This window comes from Aulostomus chinensis, chromosome 1, assembly GCF_037954235.1.
Source record: "Aulostomus chinensis isolate RoL2024-O1b breed Wild chromosome 1, RoL_Achi_v1.0, whole genome shotgun sequence".
NCBI classification, from domain to species: domain Eukaryota; kingdom Metazoa; phylum Chordata; class Actinopteri; order Syngnathiformes; family Aulostomidae; genus Aulostomus; species Aulostomus chinensis.
Window position 1 is genome coordinate 41,554,119 of NC_141320.1, and position 18,044 is coordinate 41,572,162.

Below are 18,044 nucleotides of genomic sequence, written 5' to 3' on the forward strand. Positions count from 1 at the left end.
TTTAGTAAGAGTTGCTAATGAACTCAATTTAATGCTACAGTGATGTCGTAAGAATTGCTAATAAACTCAAAATGATGCTAACAGTAATGTAGTGATAGTTGCTAATAAACTCAAAGTGATGCTGACAGTAATGTATGTGTAGGTTCTCATTCATCCAGGTCATCGTAGATCGAAGCGAAGTAAAATCTGGTCAACTGGACGTAAGTTTATCTTGAAGACGTTTCACCTCTCATCCGAGAGGCTTCTTCAGTTCTAGTGAAGAGTGTGGAAACTCCAGCTTATAAACCTATGTGGGAGTGGTCAGTGCTATTGTGGTGGAAACGACCCTCCCGAGACTCACCTGGCCTCCCCAAACGACAGTCGTTGTGAGGTGTCAGGGAGTTTCAGGGGTGGTCGTTAGGGAGTTTCACCGACCACTCAGATGCTAATGGGCTGTGCTGGCAGCAGCCGTTCCACATGGGTCTTTCAGCTGAGCTCTTTGGGGAAGGTTTGAAAGGACTTGGTTGTAAATAGGTGAAAGGAAATGTCGCAGTCCACCTCCTCTGTTCAAAGATGGTTTCTCTATCCTGACGTGGATGGCTTCTTTAACTCCTCTTTCAAACCATCTGTCCTCTCTGTCGAGTATTTGGACATGGTCGTCCTGGAAGGAGTGGCTTTCCTCCTTGAGGTGGAGGAAAACCGCTGAGTCCTGTCCTCCAGAGTTGGCTCTTCTATGTTGGGCCATGCGCTTGTTGAGGGGCTGTTTGGTTTCCCCTATGTAGAGATCCGTGCAGGCCTCACTGCATCTGACAGCGGATACCAGATTGCTTTTCTGGCTGTGAGGGGTGGGTTTCTCCTTGTTCTGATCCAGAAATTCAACAGCTTCTATCATTGATTTGACAGGAAATGTTGATGACACACTGGGATTTTTGTTCTCCTGCTGTCACTGTCAAGTGCAGCTGAACATGAGAGGTAGCAGGATCATTCATGTGTTCATGTTTCCAGCAGACAAGGAGGGAACCTGGGAGGACTTCAGTGACTTTGATCAGTGGTTCTCACTTCATCTTCTCAGTATAAAGTTCAAAGCGAGCTGGCCAGGAGTTGAACCTAGAATCTTCTGATCCGTAGTCAGACGCGTTATCCATTGCGCCACCAGCCCTGTGAAGAAGCTGCTGTGTTCATGTGTGCTTGCTGTTACAGAAAAGCCCAACAAGGTGGTGTCATTTTCAGGGGACACAATGGTGCAGTGGTCAGCACTGTGGCCTCCCAGCAAGAAGGTTCAGCTCTCCTCCTATTTGGTTGCTAGGAACCTGAATCAGTCCTCAGTGGAGCGGTGCTGCTGAGGCTGAGTGAGGCTGAGTGAGGGACTGAGCAGGAGCCAGCAGGTCCAAGCAGGTTCAGGCAAACTCCCCTCAGTCCACCAACATCAAAGCAGAGGAACAGAGTTCATCTAACAACATGATTCATATCATCTCCTCTTGGAATGTTCTGGAACTACAAGTACACTTAAAATGGCCGACTTATGACAACAGAAGGAACTTTGAAGTAGATTTGATTTATTTAAGTCAGTGACAGTCATTTTTTTCAAGAACTTAGTTCAGGTAACTTGATTGTTTTACCAAGATGAGCTTTAATGTTAAAACATTGAAACAAGACCTTCATGTATTTATGATGACATCACCAATAGGAGCCTTCCCAGTCTGTCAGGGGGTAGAATTCAGTCACCACCAATGACATCAGAGTCAGAGTTTAGACATCAAAGACAGACAGAATTTTGAAGTCAAGTTTGAGATCAGTTTGATCCTCTCTCTCTCTCTCTCCCTCCCTCTCCCTCTCTCTCTCTCTCTCTCCCTCTCTCTCTCTCTCTGTCTCTCTCTCCCTCTCTCTCTCTCCCTCCCTCTCCCTCTCTCTCTCTTAGGAGCTTTTAAATGAATATTTTAATAAAACAGAACAGGAGACTGAAGAGTGATCACTCAAACCCACAGGCTGAATGGGACATCTTTTAAAAAATTGAACCACTGAGTAAAACCATAGAAGCGCTCCTGTCTAGTCGGTGCTAACAAGTTAGCTGCTGAGTGAGTCCAGCTGTGCTGTCTAGGAATCCTGGTCAAAAGCCTCCACACATCAAACAGCTGGTGTGTTGGTGGATCTGTGGATCCTGCTGGAAGAAGCAGGGTGGAGCTCTGAATGGTTCCTGTCTCAAAGAGCTTCTCTGTGCAGCTCCCATCAGCTCCTAAAAACAGGAAACCAGCAGATTCACTGTTGAACGGTGGCATTAAAATGTCTCAAAAGCTGTCCTGTCCACCATTTGTTGGTGCAAAGACATTTAAAAACACCAGTTGAACATTTTCCAAAGTTGCTCTCACCTTCTTTCAAACACCTGGAATGATTTCCTCCAAATCAAAAGAAACTGGTAAAAAAACAACAACAAAAACCTCCTGGAGAATCAAACTCCAGCCTCTGCTCCAACTGGACTTGGGACTTCAAATGACCCCCATTAAAAGCCTGCCTGCATCCCCATTCACTGACTGTTGTGCTGTGGGTCTCCTGGACAAACATGGCAGGATCCTCTTGATCTCCAGGAGTTTAAAAGAGCAGCTCTTTTAAAATGGGTTCTGGCTCCGTTCAGGTTTAGAGAGCTGAGACTAAAATCACACATGAATGAAAGAGGGAACCCAAGAAAACAAGTCAGCGTGAAAGAGGAGCAGATTTTAAAACTCCTCATCATTTCCACCTCCAGGAGTGAAGCCTCCCGGGACCCAAGAGGCTCCAGCTGGCAGAGCTCTCACTGGTTTCTCCACCACCTCGCTAACCTGAGCTGGAGCATCTGAGAACCAAACAGTGACCCCCTTCACTCCGGAGCCGACTCCACAAACTCTGAGCCCCCACTTTACCCACAGCCAGCAGGCCTCCTCAACATTGCATGACACACGACGACTAAATTTAACACTGAAGCGTCTCATCCAGAGATCTGTGACATGAGTCTGCTGTGGAGGGTCAATCTGTCCGTCCACATTCAGATCATTAACACAGCGACTCCTAAGCACCAGTAGAGCCTGGTCATCGTCCCTGGGTGGGCTCGAACCACCAGCCTCTCGGTTAACAGCCGAGCGCGCTGACCGATTGCGCCACAGAGACTCTGAGTCACTGCTTTTCATGAAGACTTTTCAGGCTAAATTTCAGTGTGTGAGGTCCACACTGCACATTTGAGGGACCATGAAGGACAGAGGAGAGTCTGACTGTCATGGTGAAAGCCTTCAGCACTAGAGCTGAAACAGCCCCACCATCTTAACCCCCCCAGACCAAACAGGCTTCATCAGAAACAGACCCCCCTCCTAGAACATCCAGAGATCATCAGTCTGATTAATAGAACATGACAAACAATCAAGAACTTGTTATTGTTTGATCAGAAGCTGAAACAATGTTTCTATGTTTGTCTGTTCTGGTCTGAATGAAAGAGGAGGTTTTCTTGGTCATGTGACGTGGATGAGAGTTCAACTAGAACTTCCTGATTCAACAGGATTTTAGTTTGTTGGGATTTTGTCAAAGCCACCAACCAAACCTCTAAGTGGTGCAGATGTCTGCTGCCTCCTCAGAGCAGACTGGAGCTCAGCCTCACTCACCTGTGGGAGCCCCAGCAGAGCCACCGTGTGATGGAGTTTCAGTTTAGGATCCAAGGTCCTGGATTGAGTTGGTGTTTTGTGTTTTTAGGCCTCCTGGCACCATCAATGGTAGAGCAGAGTGGAGCAGAGGAAGCGTGCTGGGCCCAGAACCCAGAGGTCGATGGATCAAACCATCCTCTGCTAAAAGAAGAAAAATAAAATGAACCAGTGTCTTTAGAAATGTGTGTCTGTTAAAAAGAGGTTCATCAGGATTTTTTCTTCCTCCACAATCACCAACCATTGTGAGAGTTAACAACAGTCCACTTTCTGACTGAAGCAAAAGTACACTTCAAAAGGTTTTTCTGATTCAACATAGCAGCTAAATTTCCATTTCCATTTCCTGAACAGGACAGGTTAAAAAAAAGGGAATGTCATGACTTCCTCTGTATGTTAGAATGTGAACGACTAAAAATGTTCATGCACAGTTTTAAGTTAGAATTAAACTGAAAATACAAAACTCTTCCCTCTTCAATCCTGTCACTCAGTGTTGTAAACTGTTTCAAACAAATTCTACTGTTCAACAGTTCAAGTGTTTCCAATGAAGCTGAATGTTCTCCTCTACTTTCCTCAGTTGGGTTTCTTTCATGTCCTTCTGAGATCAAAGACTGAATTCTAGGTACAAATAAAAACACTATCAAAGCCTCCTGATGACATCATCATCAATTCTGTCTTTGATCTGTGTCTGTCCAGCCTGTCCTGAGTGGATCCAACAGTTTCCCATGGGTGACACTGTCGTGGTCTCTCTCCTGCTGTCTCCAACTCTCAGAGTGCTTCTACTGGTTTCTCTCCATCGTCCCTGTTGCTAGGCAGAGCACTGGTGAGGACTGAGGCCAGTGATGTCATCACCTCCAGCTGAGACCTGCCAGGTGGTCCTGCTTCATTCAACTCTGCTGCCTCTGCCACTGCCCTGACTGGTGAGGCTGACAGCAGGTTCTCTCTCATCTAAACTCTCTGTTTACAATGGAGGCTGAAATCCTTGTGGTTGGTGGTTCAATCATCAGGTCTGTTGAACTCCCAGGTGCCATCACCTGCTGTCTTCCTGGTGCCAAAGTTGTGGACATTATTGAACGTCTCTAGGACTCATCGATCTCCACCCCTCCTGCAGGTTCTCCCTGTCTCTGTGTGGGTTCTCTCTGGTACTCCAGCTTCCTCCCACAGTCCAAAGACATCAAGAGGGTAGTGGTTACCTGGACACTCTAAATGACTGTGAGTGTGAATGGTTGTCTGTCTGTGTGTGTTGGTCCTGGGATGGACTGGTGACCCATCAAGGGTGAACCCAGGGCTGGACTGGCCACCTGGCCGATGCACATCTTTGGGCCGGCCCATAACTGTCATAATTTTTTTTTCAAAAGTGTATAGTTTTTAATCGACCGTAACGGTATCGGAGACGCGAAACGCGGCCCATTGGTTGATTTTCTTGAAGGACATTGGGCTCGTCCAATGAAATCTCTCAGCTCTCTCTCTTTCTCTTAGTCAAGCCATGCTGTTGCAATGGAAGTGGAGGAGTCAGATCAGACAGTTGGAGACTATTTTAGTCGCCCTTCTTCCACACAGAGGACTGATTTTTTAAAGTTTCATCCTCAACAAGATTCCATAAACCCTGTCGTCCAGAGGCTCTTCGTTAGAACGGACGGCACGACGTGGAAATGGCTGACTTATTGTGGTCAACGTCATGCTTTGTTTTGTTTTGTTTGCCCTGCTTTTAGCAAGCCCAGTGATCCAAGTGTCTTCATTAGAGGCCTGACAGACTGGAGGCATGTGCACCAAAGAGTAGAGGAGCATGAGAGAGGCATGGCACAGAGGCAGTGTGCTGAGGCCTATTTTTGAAACTGCTCCAGAGCAAGACTGGCCACCTCCTTGAGGGAAGACAGCTGACAGGACACCGTGAGCAGGTTAAGAAGCAGGGCTGGACTGGGACCAAAAAATGGCCCTGGCATTTTTCATCCCTGGCAGCCCTCCATGGTTATTTACACGATATGTGTAAGCACACGCCATACCAGAGGGTGTATGCGCACATTTTGAAGTTTCAAAAATTAAAATAAAGTGCAGTATTCTACATGGAAGACAGTAACCATGTTAAAAGAGTGATACTCTTTCACTACTCACAGAGACCTTCTTCTTCCACTACACGTTCCAACACCTGACGTCTCTTCTTCCCAGTCCAGCCCTGGAAGAACGCGTCGAGTTTTGGAAATTCGGCTGCTTTTCTTTTCCGGAGTCTCTCTTTTTCGGCTCCTCCTTTCTCCTTCCTCTTACTGGGCAAAATTCTTCATGGCTTCTGACTGCAAGGCGGCTGCTGAGTGGTGGCACTACAACTGGATGGGTCTATTTCTCATTTTAACACAAAACAAACTAACCGCTGTTTCTGCGTTTTTACCAGAAATATACTGTATATTTTGAAATGCCTGCTCACACCGGCCCATCCGGCTACATCCACCAAACTTTACACACATAATATAATATAATAATATAATATAATAACCCTGAACACAAGCCCCAAAGCAGTAGTTGTTTTGTTTTTCTTCACAAAGGAGGTGCACAGTCATGACTACGATATCTCTGGCAACAAACATGGAAGGGGCTTTGGGGTCTTGTGTTTCAGCTCTGTAACTTCTGGATGGCTGAAAATGTCAGAATCAGTCCTCTCACTGACATCAATCATTGGTGTGACTTTTGGTGGCTTCAGCTCAAATGAAACCAGGGAAGAGGGGCCAGACTTTGAGGAGCCCCTTAGGGTTAGTGGATGCCCCGGGACCGTGCTTGGGCCCCTTAGCACCCAGATGGCTGAAATTCCCAGCACATGCTACTCTGGGGTATCACACTATGTGTGTAAAGTTTGGTGGATGTAGCCCAAGTAGAAACACCAGAACCCAGATTTGATCCTCAATTCTGCTCCAAAAGGCTCTCGGAGTGCAGAAGTCCCAGACCCTGATTTTGCCCAGTTTCACAAGGGGATAGTTTTTTCTCTTTGAACCTAGGAAGTTGAAATTTGAGTGTGTTGTTCTGTTCTCGAAGGATCGCATCTGTGGTGGTTTGACCCCCCTCAGTCCTTTCTGCTGTCCGTAAAGGGCGTGGCAAAGTCCAGTAAAGTCTTTCAATGAAGCATCATAACTGGTCAAAGTTGCTCCAAATGAGATGAGCTTTCTGGGAGGAGTTCACACCTCTGCCAGAAACCAATATTTAAAATTTTGAAGCCCCACCTCCTTCCTGAAGCTACTTCCTGTTTGGGAGGGGGTTCTAGAATTATTCCACCAGATTAGGATTTCATAAAGTTTCAGGTCTGTATCCACTGGAGAGGCCAATGAGAGCAAAAGAGCAACAGGGTCAAAGGTCAACAGGCCTCGTGTCTCAGCCAGGCCTCAAAGGGTTAAGTGAGCCTTTTGGAGCTCCTTTGAAAAAAGGCCTGTCACCAATCTTGTTCAGGACCAACATGAAGAAGGATCTTTGGAACATTTTCACATCTTTAAGACCGCCTTGACTCCTTTTTATAGCAGGAGTCACTGAACAGCACAAAGCTGCTATTGCAGCCATCAGGCCTCATTTCTGATCAGTTATTATTGTTGAAACAAAGCTGAATATCAATTATTGATTTTTATTGTCATCATTGTGAACACCTGATGAGAGAAACACAATAAAAACATTTGAAAAGGAAGGATCAGAGTGTTGTTGTACTGCAATACTACAGTACAGCATCAGAGACACTCAGTTATTGATTGCCTGAATGATTGATTTCCCCAGAAGAGGAACAGCTTTGCTGGAGCAGTAAAAATACACACATCAGAACGACAAAGTTACATTGGAAAAGAAACTACATGACATTACCAGCACAACATCTGAAGAACAGTTAGGATCAATTTAACTGGCCAGATAGTTAGGATTTCTTTAATGATATCCTTGATGAACCCAGACATCAGAGTGGTTTGTTCCCCTCAATCATAAATCTGTAAATATAGCGTGAAGTGATGGAACTAAAAGGCCACCTCTGAGTGCAGGAGTGAGCCTCTGTGACGGATGTGACGTCAGCAGACCGCCATTAGTTTGAGTCATTGTTTATATTCTTAATGCTGATTGGTCGATCTATAATGGTGACAAATGGACTTCGTAGGTAGAATAAACATCCAGAAATTAAATGAATTTGTAGATTGTCTTATTAATCAAAAGATGAAGTATTAAAAATATTTGTTTTTTTTCCTCGGAGTGAGCGACAACTACCGGATTTTCTCACAGAAGAACGGGGCCGACTTCCACGGAAGCAGATGTTTGTAATTCCTGGGGCACTAAAATCCATTTCATATTATTTTTATTGAACAGCGAACATTATGGAAATAAAATGTATATTTCTCGCCAGAAATGTCCTTAAAATGCTTTTTAAAAATCAAACCTATCTTGAAATGACACTCGTCCGTAATGGCGTCCTTAGCAACCAACATAGCAACAGTAGAAATGTGACACTGTAACGACTCTCTTCCGAGAGGTGAAAGATTCACCGTAATAACGAACAAACCAAAGATTAAACACAAGAACTGAGCAAAGATTATGAAAACAAAATGCATATTTCTCTCTAGAAATGTCATCAGAATGCTTTATTAAATCAAAACTATCTTGGAAGAAGGCACTTTCCTCCGAAAATGACAGGAGCGGCGGCCATGTTTTTGTTTTGAGAGGCCCGCATGAAAGAGTCACATGACCTACCAGCGCTCCAATAGAAAAGAAGAGGGGAAAAAAACGTATACATTTCACAATTTTTAGGCCTTTAACGTAGAACTGATAGGTTTTGACCTGTGGACAAACGGAGCCTTTTTACGTTTTGACATGAGACTGGGTTGTCAAAAGCAAAGAGCAGACAGCAGGACATCAAAAGAAAAGATCCAGACACTAAAACTACAAGCAGAAACAAGAAGAAATACTAAAAGCTTTGGAAAGATACTACAAGGTTGGATATACATTATTATATACACTACTATTCTCATTGACTCCTAAAGAGGGACAGGAAACATTAGAATGTGGATCAGATCAGCTGATTTCAGTGTTGAGTCCATCCCTCCATCCACTTTCTGTTCTTATCCTTTAAGGGTCATGGGGGGGGGGGGGGGGCGATCGCAGGTGACATTGGGCAAGAGGCAGGGTTCACCCTGGACAGGTCACCAGTCCATCAGGAGAAATCAGGTGGTCGGTATCATGCAACCTAAACTAAAACATTAGTCAGGTCAAATTCAGATTAAAGCAAGAGTCTCCAGATCAAAGTCAGAATTCCTGATGATGTCATCAGGGCTTTGACAATAGCTAGAATTCTGTCTTTGATCTCAGGAGGACATGAAAGAAAGACAATTGAGGAAAGTAGAAGAGAGCATGGCAGCATGATGGTGCAGTGGTGAGCACTGTGGCCTCACAGCAAGAAGGTTCTGGTTTGAGTCCAGGCTCGGGTGGGGAATCTTTCTGTGTAGAGCCTGTATGTTCTCCCCATGAATGCGTGGGTTCTCTCTGGTACTCCGGCTCCTTCCCACTGTCCAAAGACATGTAATTGGGGACGAGGCTGATTGATACTCTAAATTGATCGTAGGTATGAATGTGAGTGTGAATGGTTGTTCGTCTCTGTATGCTGACCCTGTGATGGACTGGTGACCTGTCCAGGGTGAACCCCGCCTCTGGCCTGTAGATGCTGGGATAGGCTCCAGCCCCCCCCTCGACCATCAATGTAGGTCTTTTGTTAATTGCATGCCACATGAAATTATTGTTGGTCAGTTTTCTAGCGACTGTCTCACAGTGGCAAGACAAGAACACTTCTACTTTTGATGATGACAGTTTGTTCAACACTAAACTTCATCCAGTACCATGTTGTCAAACACTGGAACCTCCACAGCACCTGAACAGGGACTTGAACCCTGGACCCTCACATTAAAAGTCTGATGCTCTACCGTCTGAGCTCCTCAGGCTCTTTCTACAGCATTGAGACAGGAACAGAAACACCTGTGAAGGTCAAACTGATGCTTTCTTGACTTGTTCAGTCCTCCATGTTAAAGTCCACCATGCTTTTGATTGGCTCTGATTCTCTGTGGCAAAATCCAACAAGAGGCTCCAAAAATGTCCTGAATGTCACAAGAATGCACAGGACAAGATGTTCGTTTCCTTCATGTCTGCAGTTCCTCCACTGGAAAGTAAAGTCAATGCTGCTCCTCTGCTGAAACCTGGGATCGGACCAGGGACCTTTAGATCTTCAGTCTAAGGCCCTCCCAACTGAGTTGGTTCAGTTCTGAGTGAGGCCCCTGCTTGTCTCATTTATAATCTCTTCCACTCTCACTGGACCTTAGAGAGGATTGGAGCTTCTGAAGTCCTGACACATTGAACAGTTCTCCAGGACCATTTTTGATGAAGGTCTGGATCACACCAGCCTTTTTTGTTTGTCTTCTTGCACCACCGTGCCGCCCCTACTAGTCGTCTACATATCAGTGTTCTCAGTACTGCACGAACATTCACATCAGTATTGTGCTAATATTTTATTTCCTGGCTCTTCAATCCTCCTATTATGAAGTTGATTGCTTCAGCGACCAGGAGACGTTATCATTGGCAGCTAGTTTGCTATTATTGCTGCTGCTGTTGTTGGTTGTGTGTCTGTCTTCCATCCCCCTGTCCCTCTGTCTTTCTCTCTGCTTGTCTTTCACCCTCATCTTGTTCCCATCTTTTTGTCATTCTCTCCCTCCTTTCTCTCTGTCTTTTGTCTTTCCTTCTCTATATTTGTCTTCTGCTGTCTGTCCTGTCCTGCTCTCTTTCAACAACCAACCAGTCAAAGCAGACGTCCGGTTAAAAAAATATGATAAAAGAACTCTTGGTTTGATTTGGCTTGAGACATGAAGAAGATAGGATTGTTTTCCTTTCATTTTAGAAGCTTTTCCAGATTCATGAAAAGATCATCAATCAGTGCAGTATTTCAGACAGACTTCTGGTCCGTGAGGACGAGGAATCCAGCACAGATCCACAGAACTCCAACTGCCATCTTTGATGGTTCCTTTACAGTCTGTAGGGTGGAGAGATCCTCCTGAGTCTGGCTTGGAATGTTTGTCTGTGGATGTGTTGACCCTGTGATGGACTGGTGACCTGTCCAGGGTGAACACGGCCTGTCGCCCAAAAGATGCTGGGATAGGCTCCACCCCCTCATGACCCTGAACAGGATAAGCAGAAGACAATGGACAGAAGTCCTGACACATTGAACAGTTCTCCAGGACCATTTTTGATGAAGGTCTGGATCACACCAGCCTTTTTTGTTTGTCTTCTTCCAGTGTCCTCAACATTGTGTGAGCCAATAATTCCACATCTGTACCAGACACACCTCTGGTTGGTGGGTTGATGGATCTTTCTGTTCTAACAGTGTCTTTTATCTTGCTTTTATCTTTTCTATCTTTTCTTTGTATCTGCATTCTGTGGTGCACAGTGGCTCTGGAAGAGCGCTCTAACTATTGTCACTGTACCCCCCCCCCTACAACGAAAATAAAAGATTCTGATTCCGATTCTGACACACACACACACACACACACACACACACACACACACACGTGTATCAACATGATGTTCCGAATGTTTCACTGTCTGTGGTTGTCCAGCTCTCCTTGCCTCTTCACTGTCATTGTCAGAACTCGGAGCAGTCTTCCTCTCCAGGTGATGTCTCTGAGTGATGATGATTGCTGTCTGTTCAACCAGCTTCATTTGTTGATATCTGAGAAGGACTGAAGACAGCAAAGTGTGCTGATTGGCCAACAACCCCTCACAGGTCAAAGGTCACTGCTCTGAGGCGGACCAGTTTACTGTAACAGTGGTGGCACCATCCACTGCTGGCGCTCTCTTCAGTGCTTCTTGTTTCTGCCCTTTGTGTGTGAGCTCCTAGAGCAGCTGGTCCGCCCCCCCCCCCCTTTTCTTTTCTATTCCTCTAATTTATTTTTTGATTTTCTATTTTTGTAATTCATCATCGATCTCGGCTCACGGTCGCTACACTCTTGACCTCCTGTGAGCCTTGAAGAGAGAGAAGCCACCTTTGTGTTGGAGAAGAGCAGCTTAGTCCAGGCAGCCAGCAGCCTGAGACCAGAGGGTAGCCAATCAACGCGCTTCCCTTCTTCATCGAGCGAATCTCAGCGGGAGCCACGGTCGACGAGGTGGAGGCTTTGGAGGCCGTCCTCCCACCAGTTCGTTGGAGAGGCGTCGTACATCGATGGGAGAATCCAGCTGAGAACGTAAGCCGGTTACGTTGGTTTTCACCGATTCAGGCCTGGACTCCTGTCTCGCTGCCAAACTCCGCCTGACTCCGTAGAGCTGGTCAGCCTCCACTCAGTCCTCTTCATTTGGTTGGAGGTCACTATCGTTCATCCTACACACCTTTCCACCTGCCTCTTAGCCGTCTACTTGAAGCTCAGATAAATCCAGGCTAATTCATACCTGCTACTCAATATGGGCCTTAATTACTCTGCTGGAATTATCACTCTGTCTTAAGTGTTTTCTTAATTGTATTAAATCCTCTTTAATTTCCAAGAAGTCTTCCAACTCATTCATTCATGCAAGCCACTGATCCACAAGACCTCATTGATGAGCTTCAACCTGAGACTGATTGTTTCTCATTGGACGAGACACCCATTCAATGAGACTCATTGTCAGTCCATTGAAATCTACTGGTGTTCCTGGTGAGTTGATTTAACAACATGAGCTGACAGAATCTACGTTCAGGTAGGAACCACCACATCCAGGGGTCTGGACCTTTGAGCAGGCAGAGCCATCAAAGTAGAAGACTAAGCTAGCAGACATTAGCATTGAGAAGAAACTGATACCTGAGCCTACTTTTGGGTCTGGTCAAGTGATGACACAATAATATGACATCATTGTCAGACTGACGCCTGCTCAACACTGACCAAACGCCGCCCTATTGCATTGTGGGAAATTTCTGCTTGGCTCGCGTCCATCAAAACACACAAAGAAATTTCTCCAGAATCAGGATTGACAGTGGATACAATTGATTCCACACTGGTTTTTCATTCTGAGTCGGGTGCAGGTGTGGAATTTCAGACACAGTCTGTGTTTGTGTTGTTCATTCAGTGATTTTTCTTACAATTCCCAATCAAAGCCCCACATTGCTAATGAACTCAAAATGATGCTAACAGTAATGTAGTGATAGTTGCTAATAAACTAAGTGATGCTGACAGTCATGTGGTTAGAGTTTCGATTAACCTCAAAGTGATGCTGACAGTAATGTAGTAAGAGTTGCTTCGAACCTCAAAGTAATGCGACAATGATTTCAGAAGAATTGCTAATGATCTCAAAATGATGCGACAGTGATGTCGTAAGAATTGCTAATAAACTCAAAACGATGCAAACAGTAATGTAGTGATAGTTGCTAATAAACTCAGTGATGCTGACAGTCATGTAGTAAGAGTTGCTAAAAACCACAAAATAATGCGACTGTGATGTCGGAAGAATTGCTCATGATCTCAAAATGATGCGACGGTAATCTAGTAAGAGCTGCTAATAAATTCAAAATGATGCTAACAGTAATGTAGTGAAAGTTTCGAATAACCTCAAAGTGATGCTGACAGTCATGTGGTTAGAGTTTCGAGTAACCTAAAAATGATGCGGACAGTAATGTATTAAGAGTTGCTAATAACCTCAAAATAATGCGACAGTGATTTCAGAAGAATTTCTAATGAACTCAAAATGATGCTAACAGTAACGTAGTGATAGTTGCTAATAAACTCAGTGATACTTACAATAATGTAGTAAGAGTTTCAAACTCCCTCAAAATGATGCTGACAGTCATGTAGTAAGAGTTGCTACTAAACTCAAAATAATGCGACAGTGATGTCGGAAGAGTTGCTAATGAACTCAAAATGATGCTACAGTGATGTAGTAAGAGATGCTAAAAAACTAAAAATGATGCTGACGGTAATGTAGGAAGAGTTGAAACTAACGTTAAAATGATGCTACACTGTTGTCATAAGAATTGCTAATAAACTCAAAATGATGCTAACAGTAATGTAGTAAGTGTTTCGAACTACCTCAAAGAGATGCTGACAGTCATGTAGTCAGAGTTGCTACGAACCTCAAAATAATGCGACAGTGATGTTGGAAGAATTGCTAATGGTCTCAAAATGATGCGACAGTGATGTAGCAAGAATTGCTAATGAACTCAAAATGATGCTAACTGCAATGGAATGAAAGTTTCGAATGGCTTCAAAGTGATGCTGACAGTCATATAGTAAGAGTTGCTACAAAACTCAAAATAATGCGAAATCGATGTCAGAAGAATTGCTAATAAACTCAAAATGATGCTGACGGAAATCTAGTAAGAGCTGCTCATGATCTCAAAATGATGCTACAGTGATGTTGTAAGAATTGCTAATGATCTCAAAATGATGCGACAGTGATGTAGTGAAAGTTTCGAATAACCTCAAAGTGATGCTGACAGTCACCTGGTTAGAGTTGCGAGTAACCTAAAAATGATGCTGAGAGTAATGTAGTAAGAGTTGCTAATAACCTCAAAATAATGCTACAGTGATGTCCGAAGAATTGTTAATGAACTCAAAGTGATGCTGACAGTCATGTAGTGATAGTTGCTAATAAACTCAGTTATGCTTACAGTAACGTAGTAAGTGTTTCGAACAACCTCAAAGTGATGCTGACAGTCATGTAGTAAGAGTTGCTACTAACCTCAAAATAATACTTCGGTGATGTCGTAAGAATTGCTAATGATATCAACATGATGTGACAGTGATGTAGTAAGAATTGCTAATGATCTCAAAATGATGCTACAGTGATGCCGGAAGAATTGCTAATGAATTCAAGAATGATGCTGACAGTAATGTAGTGATAGTTGCTAATAAACTCAAAGTGATGCTGACAGTAATTTATGAAGAGTTGCTAAAAACCTTAAAATAATGACACAGTAATGTAGTAAGAGTTGCTATGAAACTAAAAATAATGCGACAGTGATGTAAGAAGAATTGCTAATGATCTCAAAATGATGCGACAGTGATGTCGTCAGAATTGAGGGTCGGGGTTTTCCAAGTTGATCTCCTCCCACGCATGAATTCTCTGGTATCATTCCACTTACTGCGAAGACGAGCCGTGGATGTATTGTCCTGAGCTCAGGGCTTGTCAGATACCATGACCCTCAACTAAATGTGGCAGAAACCCTGCCCTCTTCATTTAGGGCTGGAAGGTGTGAGAGATACTGGGAGCTCATCGAGGCTACGTCCTCCGCGGTCTCCTCAGGCTGGCCAGCACAAGAGGAGACCGCCAACTGGCCGGGACAGGCGGTCACCGTTGTTGTTGTCGCCGCCGTGGTCGGCCTTTCTTTCTTTCTTTCCTTTTTTCACACGATCACAGGGGAGAGCGCGGACGCAGTCCCCCACTGTCAGAAATTCTGCAGTTGAGATTCCCACATTTGGGGAATTCACCAGGGTCAGCACAGCCCCAGTGCAATGGCTGAGCCTCACCCGGGGAGAACCACCTTGCTGATCATGGTATCTCCCCTGCCAGGTAAGTATGACTCGCTGAGCTTAGGAACAGACATGAGCTCCAGGGACACAGCCTTCTGACTGACAGGCAGGGAGGCCGACACAGCGCCTGATCTTTCCTACCTTGTGCCAATCTGCCGCGTGCGCAGCCCCCTTTGTTTCTCACAACGATGCCGGATGTCGGATATCCCAAGCCCGGGAAGCTCAGGCACATTGAAGGTTCAGGTCTTTCAGAGTGCATTCCAAAGCCTTTTGGGAAAGGCTCCGAGAGCAGTGCCGTCAGCGGACCTCCATCCTTATCTGGAGTGCAAACGGAGCCACAACTTGACGCCCAGCGGCAGCGCGGGCGGAAATCCAGCCCCGGCCTCATGTGCAGCACTCGAGAGTTGGCCTGAAGAGCACGGGATTTGCTCCTGACAAAAGGGGAGGGGCCCGCACTGTTCCTGGAAGGCCATTGCGGCCGCAGGCTGAGGAAAAGCTGCAGTGCAGGAGGAGAACCCTGGTCCGGCTTTGGGTGGAGCAGGTGAGCGAGTGCCTGGCGGAGGCTTGTTTTATTTCCGACGAGGAATGCGGGGCATTGCACCACTCCTGGAAACACTGCAATACCAGGTTGATGAGTGGAAAGGACGGAGCAAGCTCCCGTTCCGTCTCCCTGTTCCAAAAAGCAATTTAATATATGGTTCCCGGATAGGGAACGTACCAGATATTATACTGATAAGAACAGATACTACACTTGATCTTAGCCAAAAGGCCGAGAAGCGATGCCCGTCAGCCACCCGACGTGAGAGCCAGCACCCCCGGTACAGCCAATCCCGGCCGCGGCTGTGGGCAGGAACTGCAACATTTTGGGTGGCGACACAAAATGCAGTGCCATAAACACTACATCTGGCACACTGGTTGTCCCCACTGCTATCCAAAGCAAAGGCAATCGGTGCCTTCACCCTGCTATGCTAGTGGGGCGACTCAAAGTAAAACAAAGCGGTGTTCAAAGCCACAAGCCAGCGACTCATCCTGGAGTCGGGGTTTTCCAAGTTGATCTCCTCCCACGCATGAATTCTCTGGTATCATTCCACTTACTGCGAAGACGAGCCGTGGATGTATTGTCCTGAGCCCAGGGCTTGTCAGATACCATGACCCTCAACTAAATGTGGCAGAAACCCTGCCCTCTTCATTTAGGGCTGGAAGATGTGAGAGATACTGGGAGCTCATCGAGGCTACGTCCTCCGCGGTCTCCTCAGGCTGGCCAGCACAAGAGGAGACCGCCAACTGGCCGGGACAGGCGGTCACCGTTGTTGTTGTTGCCGCCGTGGTCGGCCTTTCTTTCTTTCTTTCCTTTTTTCACACGATCACAGGGGAGAGCGCGGACGCAGTCCCCCACTGTCAGAAATTCTGCAGTTGAGATTCCCACATTTGGGGAATTCACCAGGGTCAGCACAGCCCCAGTGCAATGGCTGAGCCTCACCCGGGGAGAACCACCTTGCTGATCATGGTATCTCCCCTGCCAGGTAAGTATGACTCGCTGAGCTTAGGAACAGACATGAGCTCCAGGGACACAGCCTTCTGACTGACAGGCAGGGAGGCCGACACAGCGCCTGATCTTTCCTACCTTGTGCCAATCTGCCGCGTGCGCAGCCCCCTTTGTTTCTCACAACGATGCCGGATGTCGGATATCCCAAGCCCGGGAAGCTCAGGCACATTGAAGGTTCAGGTCTTTCAGAGTGCATTCCAAAGCCTTTTGGGAAAGGCTCCGAGAGCAGTGCCGTCAGCGGACCTCCATCCTTATCTGGAGTGCAAACGGAGCCACAACTTGACGCCCAGCGGCAGCGCGGGCGGAAATCCAGCCCCGGCCTCATGTGCAGCACTCGAGAGTTGGCCTGAAGAGCACGGGATTTGCTCCTGACAAAAGGGGAGGGGCCCGCACTGTTCCTGGAAGGCCATTGCGGCCGCAGGCTGAGGAAAAGCTGCAGTGCAGGAGGAGAACCCTGGTCCGGCTTTGGGTGGAGCAGGTGAGCGAGTGCCTGGCGGAGGCTTGTTTTATTTCCGACGAGAAATGCGTGGCATTGCACCACTCCTGGAAACACTGCAATACCAGGTTGATGCGTGGAAAGGACGGAGCAAGCTCCCGATGCATCACCCTGTTCTAAAAAGCAATTTAACATATGGTTCCCGGATAGGGAACGTACCAGATATTAAACTGATAAGAACAGATACTACACTTGATCTTAGCCAAAAGGCCGAGGAGCGATGCCTGTCAGCCACCCGACGTGAGAGCCAGCACCCCCGGTACAGCCAATCCCGGCCGCGGCTGTGGGCAGGAACTGCAACATTTTGGGTGGCGACACAAAATGCAGTGCCATAAACACTACATCTGGCACACTGGTTGTCCCCACTGCTATCCAAAGCAAAGGCAATCGGTGCCTTCACCCTGCTATGCTAGTGGGGCGACTCAAAGTAAAACAAAGCGGTGTTCAAAGCCACAAGCCAGCGACTCATCCTGGAGTCGGGGTTTTCCAAGTTGATCTCCTCCCACGCATGAATTCTCTTGTATCATTCCACTTACTGCGAAGACGAGCCGTGGATGTATTGTCCTGAGCTCAGGGCTTGTCAGATACCATGACCCTCAACTAAATGTGGCAGAAACCCTGCCCTCTTCATTTAGGGCTGGAAGGTGTGAGAGATACTGGGAGCTCATCGAGGCTACGTCCTCCGCGGTCTCCTCAGGCTGGCCAGCACAAGAGGAGACCGCCAACTGGCCGGGACAGGCGGTCACCGTTGTTGTTGTTGCCGCCGTGGTCGGCCTTTCTTTCTTTCTTTCCTTTTTTCACACGATCACAGGGGAGAGCGCGGACGCAGTCCCCCACTGTCAGAAATTATGCAGTTGAGATTCCCACATTTGGGGAATTCACCAGGGTAT

The 18,044-nt window shown here is 46.3% G+C and overlaps 6 non-coding genes across 6 annotated transcripts; all 6 read right to left on the minus strand.

Moving 5' to 3' along the window:
- Positions 1-1,065: 1,065 nt before the first annotated feature.
- On the minus strand, positions 1,066-1,138 carry trnar-acg (transfer RNA arginine (anticodon ACG)). Its single transcript has one exon. It is a non-coding gene; the product is annotated as a tRNA-Arg (tRNA).
- Positions 1,139-3,043: 1,905 nt separating this feature from the next.
- trnan-guu (transfer RNA asparagine (anticodon GUU)) lies at positions 3,044-3,117 on the minus strand. The gene has a single exon. It is a non-coding gene; the product is annotated as a tRNA-Asn (tRNA).
- Positions 3,118-14,996: 11,879 nt separating this feature from the next.
- On the minus strand, positions 14,997-15,160 carry LOC147271678 (U1 spliceosomal RNA). The gene has a single exon (XR_015116830.1). It is a non-coding gene; the product is annotated as a U1 spliceosomal RNA (small nuclear RNA).
- Positions 15,161-15,702: 542 nt separating this feature from the next.
- On the minus strand, positions 15,703-15,893 carry LOC147271679 (U2 spliceosomal RNA). Its single transcript, XR_015116396.1, has one exon. It is a non-coding gene; the product is annotated as a U2 spliceosomal RNA (small nuclear RNA).
- Positions 15,894-16,479: 586 nt separating this feature from the next.
- On the minus strand, positions 16,480-16,643 carry LOC147271680 (U1 spliceosomal RNA). The gene has a single exon (XR_015116837.1). It is a non-coding gene; the product is annotated as a U1 spliceosomal RNA (small nuclear RNA).
- A 542-nt stretch (positions 16,644-17,185) lies between these two features.
- LOC147271681 (U2 spliceosomal RNA) lies at positions 17,186-17,376 on the minus strand. Its single transcript, XR_015116480.1, has one exon. It is a non-coding gene; the product is annotated as a U2 spliceosomal RNA (small nuclear RNA).
- Positions 17,377-18,044: the final 668 nt, after the last annotated feature.